The sequence below is a fragment of the Haplochromis burtoni genome, unplaced genomic scaffold (genome assembly GCF_018398535.1).
Source record: "Haplochromis burtoni strain Fernald_Lab_line unplaced genomic scaffold, NCSU_Asbu1 Contig_74, whole genome shotgun sequence".
Taxonomy (NCBI): Eukaryota; Metazoa; Chordata; class Actinopteri; order Cichliformes; family Cichlidae; genus Haplochromis; species Haplochromis burtoni.
Genome location: NW_024582435.1, coordinates 105,448 through 121,946, shown reverse-complemented (window position 1 = coordinate 121,946; position 16,499 = coordinate 105,448).

The window sequence follows — 16,499 nt, the reverse complement described above, 5'->3', positions numbered from 1 at the left end:
TCACGATTGCAGATGAGCATGGAAATGTGAAAGAGAGCTACTGTGAAGAATTTCAAGTAAACACAGAGCAAAGGTGCTTCCTATAACTGTGAATAGCTTTTCTATGCATGATGTTTCTCATAACTGTAGTGAAGAGCTTCATTTATTCCTTTTAATTCTGTAATTAACAATTACTCTGTAGCTTTCATTTACAGTACGAGACTAATTATACTAATGATCAAACTAACAGTTTTTCTGCCCTGCAAAATGAACTGTATGTGTAAAAAACGTGAATGGATGCTGGTATCACTATCTGACATCTAAAGTCCAACTTATTTCCTTGACTTTCTGTGAACCTTGTCATCAAACTGGGGAAAATATTAGACACCTCCTCTTGAGTGACTTCAGCAGCCCATTTCATTTCCTCACAGAAACATTATTTCTACTTCAGGATGCTTGACGAGCTATAGGGGTACAATAGGAGGATGCTGTTAGGCGCCAAGTGGGACTTCTGCGCCTGCTGAAACTAATTAACAAGAAAACTATGCTTGAAACCTCATTGTCATCATCACAGAAGGTAACAAACAGGAAAATATCCATTGGTGTATTTATAAAAACATCCTGCCAAGTCAGACAGACGTGGCCTTTATAAAGACGTGTGAATTTGGTGAAAGCTCACCTTTTCGGGGTCCTGGAAAGCAATTGGTTCATTAATGCATGTCCAATGTGGGCAATCGTGGCTCAAAGAGTTGGCAGTTCGTCTTGTAATCGGAAGGTTACCAGTTTGAGCCCCGGCTTGGACAGTCTCGGTCATTGTGTCCTTGGGCAAGACACCTCACCTACTGCCTACTGGTGATGGCCAGAGGGGCCGATGTCAGTCTGCCCCAGGGCAGCTGTGGCTACAACTGTAGCTGCCTCCAACCAGTGTGTGAATGTGAGAGTGAATGAATAGTGGAATTGTAAAGCACTTTGAGGGTCTCAAAAAGCGCTATATAAATGCAATCCATTATTATTATTAAAACTTTTAAAAGAGATAAAAGTTTAAGTTTAGAGAGCTGCCTCAGCTAAATAAAAAAAAGACGTTTCTCACCATATTTGTTTTTTTGTTCATGTTAGAGCTTTATCAGTTTTCACACCAAGCACAGAAGAGGACCCAAGTCAGGAGAAGTCAGGAGGTGGAACAGCTGGATCAATCCAGACTGCGATACAGCACAGCAGCTTTGGGATGTGGAGAAACAACATTCCCATCACGGATGAAAAATCTGCAGCAACTGCGTGAAGCTGTCACGTCTGAGGATTACTGCAGTACTCAGTTAAGCGTAAGAAGCTCTAAGACTGTTGTGACAGTGCGTGAAGGCGGACCCAAATACAGTCACGAAAGAGGATACATTAAAAAAGTAGAAAGTAATTTATTACACTACTTATTACATCACACTCACACACACAAAGCCCTGTCCTAATGAGGACACACATACAAGCTTTCTTTTAGTACTTACGTATGAACAAAAGTTGACAGACGTTAAAACAATTGATTCTACTCTTCGTGTTTCTACTAAGTTATGTTTCTGTCCTGGACACAGTTGACTTTACTGTTACGCTCTGGTAAAAATAAAAGTAGACGCCGGTCTCTCCGCTGGAGACCGCTCCACCATTTTTCTTCTAGCTGATTGTGGTTGAACTCCCTAAGAAAAAAAAAACGTGTTTGTTTGATGCTTTTTTCCTTTTATCCATCTGGTGTTTGAAGAACTAAGGACAACTGAAGCTATTTAAGCTTCAGTTGTCAGAGACACCAAACACGAGGAACCGGCGACACAAACAAGGCAGAGAAAGTAAAACTACTGACTAGACATGAGTATGAATGTAATCAAGTACACTTGAATTCAACTAAGCCAGTGCAATCACATCCAGTGTCTCACAGCTACTGTGGACGCACAAACAAAACCATCCCCAAACTGGTACCAGTCTACCAAGTTACATGTGGCCATGCAGGTGACCACAGGCAGTGCTAGTTATGAAATACTGTGTCAACAGTCATTAAACTTCTCTGTAATCGAACCTGAACTATCGTTTGTTGTGAACGCCAGTCAAACAGAGCTTCGAACATAATGACACCACAAAGAATCTCTCCATCTTACACAGTTTCATTAGAAACTTTCCTGCAGCCATTCCAGTAAATATCTGTGGGACAGGAAACGAGAAGAAAAAGAGAACCGTGGAGGGGAAATGATGGAAAGAAAAGTATATAAGTGCCTCATGTCAGGAAGTGCTCCAACTCGCCTCCTCCTGATGTCCCCGCATGTTGATAATAGACCACCTAATGTCATTCACAGATGTCTGCTGGAGATGTTAATGCATGTCATTTTCATGGCTCGGAGCTCAGCTCGTCTGTTCCCAAGTGGCTCTGGTGTATTTCTGTCTTGTTCGCAACCTCCCAGTGGAACCTCATACAACGTTTCAGTCTGCCAGCAGGCAGCTTGGGAGATTTGAACCTAACAAAGCACTGCCTAAAAGAAAGAAATTAACTTCTTGGGGTACTGTAGTATAAAATCCGTACATGATGCAATTACTCCATCTGGAATGTGCTGTGGAAAACGTGAAAAAACGAAACAGTAAATGTGTGTTCTCGGTGTAGGGGTCTTGATGTGTACATCTGCAAGTCGTGCGTTGCCAATTTGTCTTCTCATAAGATTAAGTAGTGTCATCAGACCAGTCTCACGCTCCGCTCTCTGAAGCCTTACACTGTTCTGTCTCTAGAGATGCAGGAGACAGCAAGGCGGATGTAGAGCACAGGAAAAATGGTGGGAGAGAGGAAGTGAAACAGGATGTATATGTATATATAAGTATTGAGCCACCCTTTATTTGGTATGACTACCTTTATTCTTCAGCCCTCTTAGAGCTAAAGACTACAGAAAGCTGCCCAAGTATCTTTAGGAATAGTTCATGAAGTTAAAGTCAAAGTTTTCTTTGGATGTTTCTGCATTTTGCTCCCAAAGTGCTTCAGTAATGCTGCTGCTCTGGGGAGGCCAGTCCATCACTGGTATTCTTCCACTGTGTGTTTTTCTATCCAGTTATGCTTTTAATGCATTAGCAGTGATTGGCATCATTGTCGTGCTGTAAAATGAAGCCGTTGCCAATCAGATGCTTTCCAGATGGTGTTGCATGGTAGATCGAAATCTGCTTTTTGTGTTTGTAATTCCATTAATTCTGATAAAATTCCCAAACCACCACAGAGCTTCCCAGTGTGTTTTACAGATGATGATAGACACTCACTGTTGTATCTCTCCGACCGCCTCCAAATATTGACAATTTCAACCAGAAACCAGACATTTGTATTCATCACTGCATCAAATCTGTTGCCACTGACTTTCAGTCCAGTTCTTGTGTCATTTTTGTACACCAAGCCTTTTCTCCCTGTTTCCTTTCCTTAATAATGGCTTCTTGTGAGTCACTCCTCCGCACACCATTTCTGATCAGAATCAGTAAACAGCAGCATTTATCAACTGCTGCAGATCGTTTTTTAGGCCTGCTAGTTTTATTGTCCTCCAGGTTCCTCAAAACTTATTAATGACACGCTGTGCAAAGATACATCATGTTTCATACTCTTTTCTTCCTGTCAAACTGTTATTTTTGGCATTTCTTATGTAAATTCAAGACATGATTTCAAACTAGTTCTTGTATAAGTTGTCTCTTATGTGTAGACACAACAGTGGTTCATCATTTAGGCTCCTTTTTTATGCTTCAGTGATTCAGACGTCAGTTAACATTCCTCTGTCAGGGACAAGGACTGGACAGAAAATGAGGATAAAACAGCCAACGTCCAAAGGAAAACTTTGACAGACCTTCAGCAAACCTGGAGAACTATATCACTTAAAAAATGAATTTTAAATTAAGAAGAACACATTTACAACATCTCGGTCATTAGCACCAAATCTTTCTGTGGGTGAGGCGGTGCTAACACCAGGGATTGCTTGAGCGTCACTGTCCCCCTCACCACTCGTCTGCGCTCATGTTGCCCTTAACGATCTACGCTCCAACATCTCAGTTCCTCTCTCGTGATTACCCTTTCTATGTTTTAAACACTGGTTTGAAAAGTGCTCTTGCAGCGCAAACGTTTCATGATTTCATGCATTTTGTGGCTTATTTGGGGCAAACATCACACTAGTCACACAAACTGGGCTTTGGGGGTGAAAAGGGGGTGCAGACTGGCCAGTGTGAGTACACCTTAAGACACATAAATCTTTATCTGGCATCCTCTAAAGTTCCCCCCTAATTTCTATTTTAGGTTAACTCTCTATGATGAGGTTGAATTAACTGCAAAAACTGAAGCAGGGAAATAAAATGTTGTAGAGAACAGAATGAATAAGTCTAACGTCTTAGCATCCATTTATTTTCTCCAGTCTGCATGAACACCTGCATTTACAGAAACCTGCTGAGACAACTTTGTGCCTTTTGAAACTAATTAGCAGCCAAACATTACAGGAAAATTCAGAAAATGCTTGAGGTCAGTGGTGTAGGATGCTACTTGCAAGAAAAGTCTTGGCAGAAATATTTCAGTCTTTGACAATTTGCATAACAGCGAAGAGTGGGAGGTTTTTCAGTTTATCCACATTATGTTTACGGAGGCAAAACACTGTTTTACAGAGAGTCCAGAAAATACAGGAACAGTTTTTTATGCTTCCTTATATTAAAGCTGACAATATAATAACAGTTCACTGAGCCCTGCACAGTCAAATTAATGGTATAATTATATGTATATGTAAAGAAAGAAATGTGTTCTCACTTGAGACACCGTCATAACGCCATTTTCTGTCCTCACATTTACATTGCTTGATAGGAACTGCTGTGCTCACGCAATTATGAGCACATGCTTGATTCCTGTAATTCCAGCACACGTCAGTGACAGACAGCCTTTAAAGTTTAGATTATACTCCCTCGATATCCCAGCATTAGAAAGACATTGCATTCAAGCTGCAGATACAGGCGATGTGGCATGATTCATTTTGTTTTTGTGACTGGAGCTTTTGTGTTTGGATTTATTTAAATGACAGCTGAAAGTCATTTTTCCTACAAGAGATAAGCTCAGTCGGTGCACATCACGCTGCAGCATGTGTGCAGTGTGGTTTGGCTTGATCCTAATGATGTTGTGGGTGATCATTATACTTTGTTAGAGATGTAAAATCCTGCACAGTGCTCACTGAAGTTAATGATTCAGTGTTGGAAAAAAACACACATATGGGTATAAACACATGTGCAGCTTGTGGGTGCTTTTGCACGGATTTGTTTTGTTGGCACATACTTTTTGATCTTCTCCCACTGCACAAAGCACTTTGATGTGCATTTGTGTGACAGCATTTCATGAACCTGTACTAAGTGGATCAGTTTTGCAGTTTTTTATGACTTAAGCATCTGCATGATCAGGAAATCACTGTAAAGCTGCAGTTAAGCGCTAATGTGAAAAGTACATGCTCATCTGACATTAATGTTGTCCCGATTCAGCAAAGCAGCAGAGATATAGCGCTTTATTTAATTACAGTGATGTGTTCATTGTTTCTGTTTAAATTGGCATGGCTGTATGTATTACTCTTTGCAGTCTGCCAAGCTAATCTCACAGCACAATGAAATGCCTCCCACAGCTGGAGCAAGTGTGTGGGCAGCTTTTGAAACAGAACAAAAGGAAATAGAGAGGCACTTACTCTTAGACACACTGTGAAGCGCACATAGACACGTGTGACTCCATATGCATCTGCTCATTCACACACACACACACACACACACACACACACACACACACACACACCTGGACGTGCATAATTACATTCAAAATAGATGCAGTTCTTTCATGACGTTTCTCAAACACTGAAAACTGCTCTGTGTAACAAAGGTGTCTAAAATGTGTGCCATTCACACATTTTAGACACAAATGTGTGAATGTGCAGCAACAACAATTTGCCCTGTGACTGCAACTCTACAATCAAGAGAAGCTCAAGTTCCTTCATGTATAATCTGATCTATGATCAGAATCAGTCATATTGATTGCACGCCTATTTAAGTTCAAGTTTATTCTGTGAAATGTTGTTTTCTGCAGATTTTTTGCCCGTCAGATTACATGCAGAAGCAAGATTAATGCATTAGTGGGTTATGCTGAGATTACAATCAGAGTTGTCAGCAACACAAAGGGGAATCTCCTGGAAAAATCTGTGTACTCTGGCCAGTTGGCGAGTGGTTGCTGGAGGTTGCCGGCATTTTCCAGATGCAATCGACTGCACCAAAATCCTCTTTGTGATTGTTTTGGTTGCTAGCAGATTTCCGTAGCTGCCCACAGTTTGCATTAAAAACACTCGCTGTTTACTCTTTAAAGTATAGTGAAAGTTAAAAAAGTGTGACACAAACTTGAAATGGAGAACATCACTATCAAATCAAAGTTACTGCTGCAAACAGCACGTTTCCAAAGTTGCAACTTTTACATTGAAGGTTCTTTGTTTCCAGTTCACGTTGTATCTTTCAGAGTCCCAGTACTGCTTGATGAGTAGTTTGCATTTGCGGATAAGTTGATTTCTTCAATGCAACCTACTGGTGACCATGGCAACCTGCTAACAAAGCAAGCTGCCAGCAACCTCCAGAAACCCCTCCCCTGCTCTCCTGCCACTTGTGGAATAAAAACGCTTTTCCCGTGCAAACAGTGGTTACCGGGGTAACTGACCAGACTTTATGCTTCAGCAACTGATTTCACAGCAAACCACCAGCATCCACTTGCAAGTTGGTCACCGAATACGACAGTGGTTTCCAAATGGTTGCCAACCGGTTTTTAGACCTGTGTGTGACTGGGACCAAAATCACCATGGTAACAACTGCTGAGCACATAACCTACTCCATAGCTCAGGTTTAGGTTTTAAATGGGCTGTTTTATTTACAATTAGCTTATATTTAATACATTTTCTGCTTAAGATGTTCTATGTCCTGTTCTGTTTGTATTTGTGTTTTGTTTTCTGCTGTTACAACCAAATTTCCCCCTGTTTGACAATTAAAGGATTATTCTATTCTATTCTATTCTATATTCAACTTCACATCATACTAAAATCAGTGCATTAAAGGCAGCTGAAAAACTGTAGCAGCACAACCTGACTGCATTGTGTTATCACTGGAATTTAAATGTATGCAGGTAGAAATACAGAAAATGTTTTTCTCACTTGCTGGGACTGCTGCTGATAGATCGCAGATTGGAAAACCGATCAGTTACATTTGTAAGCTATATATCATTCATACACTCGAGCCATCAACAAACGAAAGTGTTTTCCACATCTCCTTCATCAGCCTGTTGGAGAGTGTAAGCAGTGAACACGCTGAAATGTGCCAAAGGTTTCAGAGCCCTGATGTTCAGCTGTCACGTTTGAATAAACAGCAGCGCAGAGCGGTAAAAGAAATATAGCATCCTTCTTTTCAGCTCATTTCACTTATAATGATTATGGATTCACAGGATTAACAGTTCTTTCATGCAACATCCTTGTTCTGGTTTACTGTTATATTTCTTTAATATTCTTTATCTAGGCCCTTCATCACCTGTTCATCTGATCGGTCTGTGATGGGAGTAGGCAGCTCTCCATTGGTCCATTTTGCATGAAAGAAGAGCCAAAAAGTCCTTTTTATGAGAGCACGCTCAGAACCTGAGGAAGAAAGTTAGCAAAGGTTTGATTGTAGTTCTTGTTGCTTGTTACAGCCCGGTCTAGCGGTACAGGAGCGCCTGGGTGAAACAATCCAAACAGCCACCTTGATCCAAATTATGGCCAGGGGCGTAACACTGCTAATGGTGGCCCAATCGGTTATTAGGTTTAGGGGGCAATCACCTTTTCAGGGCCATGTAGGTTTGGATTTTTTCCCCTTAATCATAAACACTTTCATTTAGAAACTGCATTTTGAGTTTACTTGTTATCTTTGTCTCATATTTAACTTTGTTTGATGATCTGAAACATTTAAGTGTGACAAACATACAAAAATATAGGAAATCAGAGAAGGGGGCAAACACTTTTCATCACCACCTATGGTTTAGTGTAAACAATGCACACAAAAAGAGGCTGGCTATGTTGAACTTGATAACAAAATGTACTAGCGTGCCTAATAAAGCCATGTATTTTTTTGACAGTGACTCTATATCTACACTTTAATTAGATTTGCATGGTATGTTATTTGCTAGACTGAAAAACATACTAATGCAACATATATTAATATGCGGTATTATCTGCATGTCGTTTCGCAGAGAACGTCATTCCTCCAACTTATAAAACCGAGCTCAGCTCAAACTGAGACAGGAGTTACAGAAACATGTGTGACTTAAGAAAAGCGGAAATTCCTGATCTAAAAAAGGAAAAGTAGGAAAGAAAATGCAGACAAAAAGACCTCAGCTCAAACACTACATGAGAGCCTAACTAATATTCAGACTGGGATTATGCATTTGCTCCCACAGGACCTCCATCACAAACACAGTCTGTCATGTTAACTTCTCAACCCAAAGATGGAAGTCGAAAGTAAAACCTCTGCAACTTTCAGTTTTTCTCTCATTACCAGCTGTGATAAACAGTTGTTGTTTTCATGTGTGAAAAACTAAGCACACCCCTTACTGTTTCTATACTAAGGAGGAGGGAAAGTAACAGCCAGATGACTGATTAACTGATCGTTGGTTAAAGTGACAGTTTGCTGATCTAAAGTTCATAACACGACTCACCTGAAATGCTGTGGTGGGAATTTAAGGAAGGGTTTCCATAAACAAGTCAACCAGAAAATCACTTCAAGTTAATATTACTAAAGCTATAATAATCGCTGGAATGTGAAATTCATAGAGAAACTCCCAGATCCTTCCACTGACCGCTGCGACACACCTGCACCAGGGTAAACCTCCGCCTGCCCCACTCCTGCTAAACAGGTGAAAATAGAGCAACAGGACCGCTGAGTCTTTGATTTTATTTCTTTTCTGCTCTGTTTTACTTGCATCTATTTGAAAGAGTGAGTGTAAACACAAAAAACTATTTTATTTGCTTTACTTCATATGTTTCATATGTTGTTTGTTTAATTTAAGACAAAAAAAATGAATGAGAGGTAAAACTTGAGGGGGTAGGGACAAATAAGTAAATACTTCAGCCTACTCCTTTTCAAACAAATAATGGAATGATATTTTGTAATGATTGTGAAGGCACATGTTTGAAATGTTTGAAATAAAAATGAACTGAACTATTTTATGTGATGGAATATGAAGAAAATAGGTTCAAATGTTAAACAAATTTCTTCCAGTCAGAGAATGTTGCATATAATTTAATTTTTGCTTGATGCATAAAGTTAAAAGATTAAAACTAATAAAACAAGTTTTAAAAAGAGACTTTTCCATTTGATTACATTTTGTATGATGGATTATGCAGAAAAATTAAAATTGGGATGAAAGATCTATCACTTTATCACCTATTCAGGGTGTAAATCATGTTTTAAAAAGTAACTAAGTAACTAATTACTTTTGAAAATAAGTTATCAGTAAAGTAACGGGATTACTTTTTCGGGAAGTAATCAGTAATTAGCTACTGATTACTTTTTTCAAGTAACTTGACCAACACTGCTAATAAGTCACATAGGGTGTTAATGGGTGTGGAGGATCACAGCTGTCTGTGCCAGAGACTTTTTACTTGAGTTTTCCTCACAGTGCTCCAGCCCAGCGCTGCAATTTTGTTCAGAACCAGTGAGCGGTAAATAGCTGAAGAAATGAGATACAGCTTGGAAACAGCTAGAAGCAGCGAGCGTGGCCGACGAACGGAAGTTTGCACGCAGCTGAGTGATGGAAAGACAGAGAAGCAGCAGAGAAATAAGCAGCTGACACCGAACGCCCACCAGGGCACCAACACAAACGCACAAATAGACAGATGGACAGAGAAAACAAACACGCACAACACTCACATTTACAGAGAATTAAGACACAAAGAAAATTGCACAACTCTCTGACATCGGCTCTTAATCTCCAGCGTCGGTGCTGACTGACATTTCCAATAACCTGCAATTTTCTCCCCGCGCTCTATACGAGTGTGTCCGCACTGACCTGCCTTCCATATTTAGACAAAACTTTTACTCTGCTGCACGTAATGTGCTGCAGATGCTGCAGACAGCCAGAAAAATGAGAAGGTAAAAAAAACAAAAAGTAAAAAAATAATGGTACTGCCACTGAAAGGGGAGAAACATGATATTTTGTTCTGTAACAGCCACCATAAGATAACCTGATGTGCATGTCAGCAGGAAGTGAGAGCGCGCATACTGTAGGTAGATAATGATCCTGTTCAGACTGTTCTTCAGTGAGTGCCTAAAAATAAAAACCACTGTTGCTCTGATGTAACCCCTGAACCTCCCGTGCCCTTCAGCGAATGCACACACAGGAAACTCACACTGGATGCTGATGGGCGCAAATACAATTTACATCCTCTGATTATCTTGTCTGCTACACTGGTTTCACTGCACATCTCGGGATCGGATCGCTGCATCTGTTGTTGTTGTTTGGAAGAGGGGGAAAAGAGGAGAGATGGGAAGTGTGTGTGTGTGGGTGAGAGATGCCTGAAGAGGAGGAGGAAAAGAGAGGGTATCAAACTTAAGCTCTGACAGGATTTTCAGTTTAGATAAACATGAGCACTCGTGGCTTTACGCGTGAATTACTTCAGACACACAAGGGTGACGAACGCTTGGTTTAACTGCTGATCATCCGACAAAGTTTTTTTTTTCTTTTTAATTCTTCAGTGCTGGTTTTAACTATAAATGGAGCAGTTGTTAGGTAATATGTAATGCCCTTAAAACTACTTGCTGCTCAGGTAGTGAGGTTCAATTACATAACATGCAACAGCATCACTCAGCTGAAAAGCCACAGAGTAAAAAACAAATAATTTCAAAAGTATCTAAAATGATTTAACGCTCCAATGTACCACAGAGACATTGATGATAATTATAAATTATCTGGATCTGGAGTGAAGGCATGCAGTTTAATCCTTTAAGTTATCTCTAATCTTTAAAAGTAGAGTAACTGCACAAATTATTTCTGATTTGGAATTTCATTTCACACGTAGTATACATTTATATTAATATATATTTTCCTATACGCTGATCAACCGATTTGTTATTCTTCTACGACTCACTTCCTCATAAAATGTTAGGTATTTAAATTTAATTCAACATAATTTTATTTATATAGAACTTAATCACAATATCAGGTAATGTTATCAAGTAAAGACCCTGCAATAATAATAATAATAATAATACAGAAAACCGCAGCAATCAGACGACCTCCCTATGAGCAAATACTTGGTGAAAGTGGGAATGAAAAACTCCCATTTAACAGGAATCTCTGGGTTGAAGGGAGGAAGACAGGACAAAAGATACACTGTGGAAGAGATAATGATTGAAACTGAATTATAATTAGTACAGTTAAGTTATATTATAGGATATTTTAGTCAGACAGTACTTAGTAATACTTTATTTTTGATTTGATGCACATGCTTTACTGCATTTTAGGTACAGTGAACTTATGTTAATTAAACCAGTTTGATAGGAGTTCACTTTGTGGCTTTATCCTGCAATCAGCCATTAGAAGACAGGCACACTGTGGTCATAAAAGGCGCACATGATCAGCAGTGATGCTCAGTTGGTACTAAGGACCCCAAAGTGTGCAAATGAAACATTTCCCCATACCACCAGCCTGAACTGTCGATGTAAGACAGGATGGAGCTGTGCTTTTATGGTGTTCTGACCTAACTGTGATCCTGCCATCCGAATGTTGCAGCAAAAATTGGTGAGCCTGTACAAATTGTAGCCTCAGCTTCCTGTTCTTAGCTGACAGGAGCGGCACCCGGTGCGATCCTCTGCTGCTGTTGCCCATCTGTTGAAGGTTTGTTGCATCTTGGTGGTAATGAGCAGTTATTTGAGTTACTGTTGCATTCCAGCTCGAAGCAGGCTGACCATCATCCTCTGACCTCTGGCATCAACAAGGCATTTTCTCCCAGAGAACTGCTGCTTGTGGACTTTACCACCACTGTTAAAGTGTTAAAGTGTCCAGTGAGTGTATTTTGAATAAGAATCAGACCGACCAATCACTGGAGCCCATTAATCTCTTCCCTAACGCAGCAGACAGGTGTGGAGTCCACATGGTTTCAAGTTCCCCATTATGTTTTTATTGCATTAGTATTTATTTATTTACAGCCTGCTTTTAAAGGATATGGAAACATCTGCTTAAAGATAATTGAGTGTGGGTGGAGAGGACTCAATTGGTTAGATTATATTCAGGCTGAACAGTCACTGTAGGTGAGCGGGGCCTGGAATACCCAGGGAACTGGAGAAATATGATTTATAGCACTCAGCCTTCTCATTATTTGGTTGAGGCTGTCAGCTGTCACTGCACACACAGGAAATCCACGAGGCTGCATAGCCACAGGGCACGGGAACAGTGCGACTGCGCATCCTCCAAAACCCGCCGTAATGATGGCTGTGGGGATGACTGACAGACGTCAGCACTGTCTGCGTCCCTTTTCCATTCAAGTCAAAGCTTTGAAAGGCTGACGGTTGTGTGCTGAATGTACACTTCGTGTGCACGTATGCACAAATGTGTGAGAAGCAAATGCACAGAAGGAGAAAAGCAGCAAACACATTTAATATTTTTTGTAAACACTCAAAAAACTTTGTTACTCCTTTTAATCATTTACTCCACATTTTTATTTAAAGTCATTTAAAGTACCTTTCAATGCTTTAAAAAAAATTGCATATTGGTAAAGTGAAGAATTACTTGTGATACCCGTGTCTCATAATTTCTACTCTCAGCCTGGTTTTAGCTCACCTCAGAGCTTCCTTTATTTCCAGACATGCTCAGTTTGGATTAGTCTGATAACAGAACTACAACCACAGAATGGGCGCTACACAGAAGCTGTTATGTACATATAGAATTACTTTGTTAACGGTCAGCCTCAAGCAGCCACTTAACTAGTGTCACAGTCAATTGTTGGAGACAGCAGCGCGGCAGCAGACAGTTAAAATAATCATCCTGTGTGAAGTGACACAGACACAGCACACGTCACCAAACGCTCGATCAACACAAGAAACAAGACACGTTAGTTTCATTTATATACTCTTTAATATATCTTAAAAAATGGATATACAATCTGAGAAAGAAAATGTCGAGGATCTGAAGAAGAACAGATTGTTAATCTCGTTCCTCTGGCCCTGGAGTTTAACTGAAGCGAAGACATTTCCAGAGAAACATCCGAAGAAGAGGAGAAAACAAAACAAATTACCTCCAACAACACAAACTGCCAAACTAAAGGACACCGATAACAAGATCTCCAACAGCAAGCAAAAGTATTATTAAGGCCAAGAAAAAGCACTGAGTGTTGGGCTGAGGCAAAAACTACCGAGACAATTTGTTGCCAATTAATGAAGCGTGGTGTAGCCAGATCTGGGACTGCTGTCACTCTGTTTTTAAACTCCTGGGTCTTTTATTTTGGCAGAGTCGGGTGCTTTGTGTTGTTGTGTTTGCTAAGAAAATAAAAATGATCTGAGCTGATGAATCCAGATTTTAAAAAAGAAAGAGGAAACCAGAGCATGCTAACAAGTCACATCGTCTCCACAAGTCACACTGTAACTGCCCACACACACACACACACACACAGACACACTCCAGGAGCACAAACTGTCATTTTTGTTAATCTTACACGCACACTTCCTACACAAAAATTCAATCTTCTGCCTCTACATTTCCACATCCTCGGTAGACTGCAACACTCGCACACAGACGTTTTCCTCATGCAGACGTGAAAACAAAGCTGAACGGGTGAAAACAGGCGATGCTTACAGACTCAAACCGGAGGCACAGCAATAGCCAGGGCCGGGCAAACGACACACGCTCACACACACACACACACATAAAAACACAATCACTAGCCAAAACCCACAGCAGCAGAGGTTCATGGAGACATTATCTAGTTAGTCCAGAATTCCTAGCGGCCATCCCACAAAGCATAATCTGCTCTAGTCAACCGAGAGGCGCCAATACAGTTTAACTAGTTAACTAGCACTCGAGGTAGCAATTTAATCCAGTGTCAAACATGTCAACTGCCTCAAGAGTGTTTCCCACCAAATCTGTGCAGTTTTTTTAACCTCCCCTTTTCCCCAGTGTTTGACTGTGACCGAGTCTGCAGAGCTCCACACATTTATTAGACCCCCCCATCCCCCCACCCCCAGGGTAAGGTTTACCCCACTGCTGCCCTAAATTAAAAGTATTAGTAATGACCAAAATCATTGTTTATGTTTCTGTAATGCTTAATCCTGCAGTACACACAAGCTCTTAATCAAAATTGGATTTTTAAATGGTAAAATATAGTTATTGTTATGATCCTTGACATTTTAAATTTCCTGCTTCACAAAAACGCTGAAAAAGTAAATCACAATTATTATTATTATTTTTATTAAGATGCCAAATTACATGTTAACTTGCATTACTGAATAGAAAAATTAGTTTTAGTTGTTGAACGTGATGTCTCAGAGAAGTGCTGCGGATCAAATTCACCTATAAAAATGTAAAATCGGTTTGTTTTTGCATAAACAAAGAAAAAAAAAACATATTTTTGACAGAATTCTCAAATATTTGTGATTCCTGTTTTTATGACAGGCGTTCCAATGGCTTTGTTAAGTACTGCACTTTCATAGATTTCATAGATGTCCAGAATGACGCCTTCCTGCAGTCTCTAACAGATCTAAAGCCACTTACATTAGCTAGCTAGTAATCCTGCTAGCATGTCATCTTGCCATCTGTTTTCATGCAATCTGGAAACCTGCCTTTTAAAGTAGCTGCTTGAACCAGCGTTCAAGTCTTCTGGGCTTCTGATGCACCCAGTGGAGATATATTTGGGCCAAGTTTTCACATTCTTTTGGCCAGTTATGACTTACACCTGCATGCAACTACAGCCTGCTCACCGATCAGTTGAACTCTGGCTACAAACAATAACAGCAGACTCTGCACGTCTGTATGCAGATATCATTTACAGAGTGGTCTTTATGAACCTCTGCTATTGTTTTCTCCACACACATTCAGATAGTGAAATCATACAGTCTGCTTACAAAGGGGGAGAGACTGAAATAGCGCCATTTTTAGAAAGATACAGTCAGCTCGGAAATCTCCCTAAGGGAGCAGAACGAGGGGGTTTGTGCAGATCAGTCAAAAACCTCAATATCGGTTTGGCTCAGCACTGAACAGTGACTATAAAGTAAAAAAAATGACTGAGTTTAAAAGTTGTAAGGCTTTCTTTGCACCTATTGATCTTCATTGGAGACATTTTCACACATGAACTCTGGAGAATGTCAGGACTGTCTGGTGGGATACGATACACTCTGCAGCTACCGGAGCAGGCAGGAGGGAGTGCTTGCTGTGAATTCACCTGACAGTCACCTGTTCTTTTCGCAGCTCACTTTAAAGATCATTGAAAGGTGGCTGCACGTCTCTCAATAATCTTTGGAACAGTTCGGAGCTGCAGTGCACGTGGTTGATGACGAAGAACGATCATGAGTCATTTTAAGTGTTGCCTACGTACATCCAGGAGGTCATTTGGAGTCGTGTTTAAGGTTTCCTCCAACTTTTCTTTCTTTGACAGATTCTTTACCGTGTTTAGCACTTTGTTGCTTAGTGCTGTTAACAGACTCTTATGTCATCACTTCTTTAAAACCAGTCGTTGTTTCGCTTACATGAAGAGCCAGCATGCCAGAAGTTTTGACTGTAACGTTTTAACCTCTCCATCTGCAACACAGAACTTCACATGTGCGCTCACCTGTGCTGTGCGTGCGTGTGTGCATGCGTGCGTGCGTAACAGAGACAGATGCAGTAAAAAAGACAAAGAAGTGAAGAGGGCAGTGGTGCAGAGACAAGAGATGAAGCTGAAAAATGAACAGTGCATTTGGCTGTTTTTGTGGCAGTATTTTATGTCACTGGAACTGAAAACACACAGCTGTGTCTGCGTGCATGCATGCGTGCGCGTGTGTGTGTGTGTGTGTACACATGCAGAGAGAATGACATTAAAATGGGTCAGTGTGGTCATTCACATGCTGTCTAATGGGGCTGGGGGCTGCAGGCTTTCCAACTTCCAACCAATGTGTGTTTTTCCATGTGCTCACCTTTTACTGCAGGCTGTGACTGCGTGTGTGTGTGTGTGTGTGAACTCACATGCATTTTCACTTTAGTGACACAAACATGGCAGGCACTGGAACAAAGAACTGACAGTAACAGATAATCTTCCTCTTGAGTCATCAAATTTAAAAATAGCCAAGCGTGACTTGTTGTCTTCTTCAGTTAAACATCGCATCCAATTCCATCGCCACGTGGCTCGTGTCCGACGGGCTCGTCAGCGGGGTGGCGTCATTCGTGTGTCTTGCCACAACAGACAGACACTGTGGTCACTGTAACCTTCGACCGATTAACTAAAGCGTTATTTTCTTGTGTATGTAAGTCCTCTCTTCAACGTGTGACTTTTTTC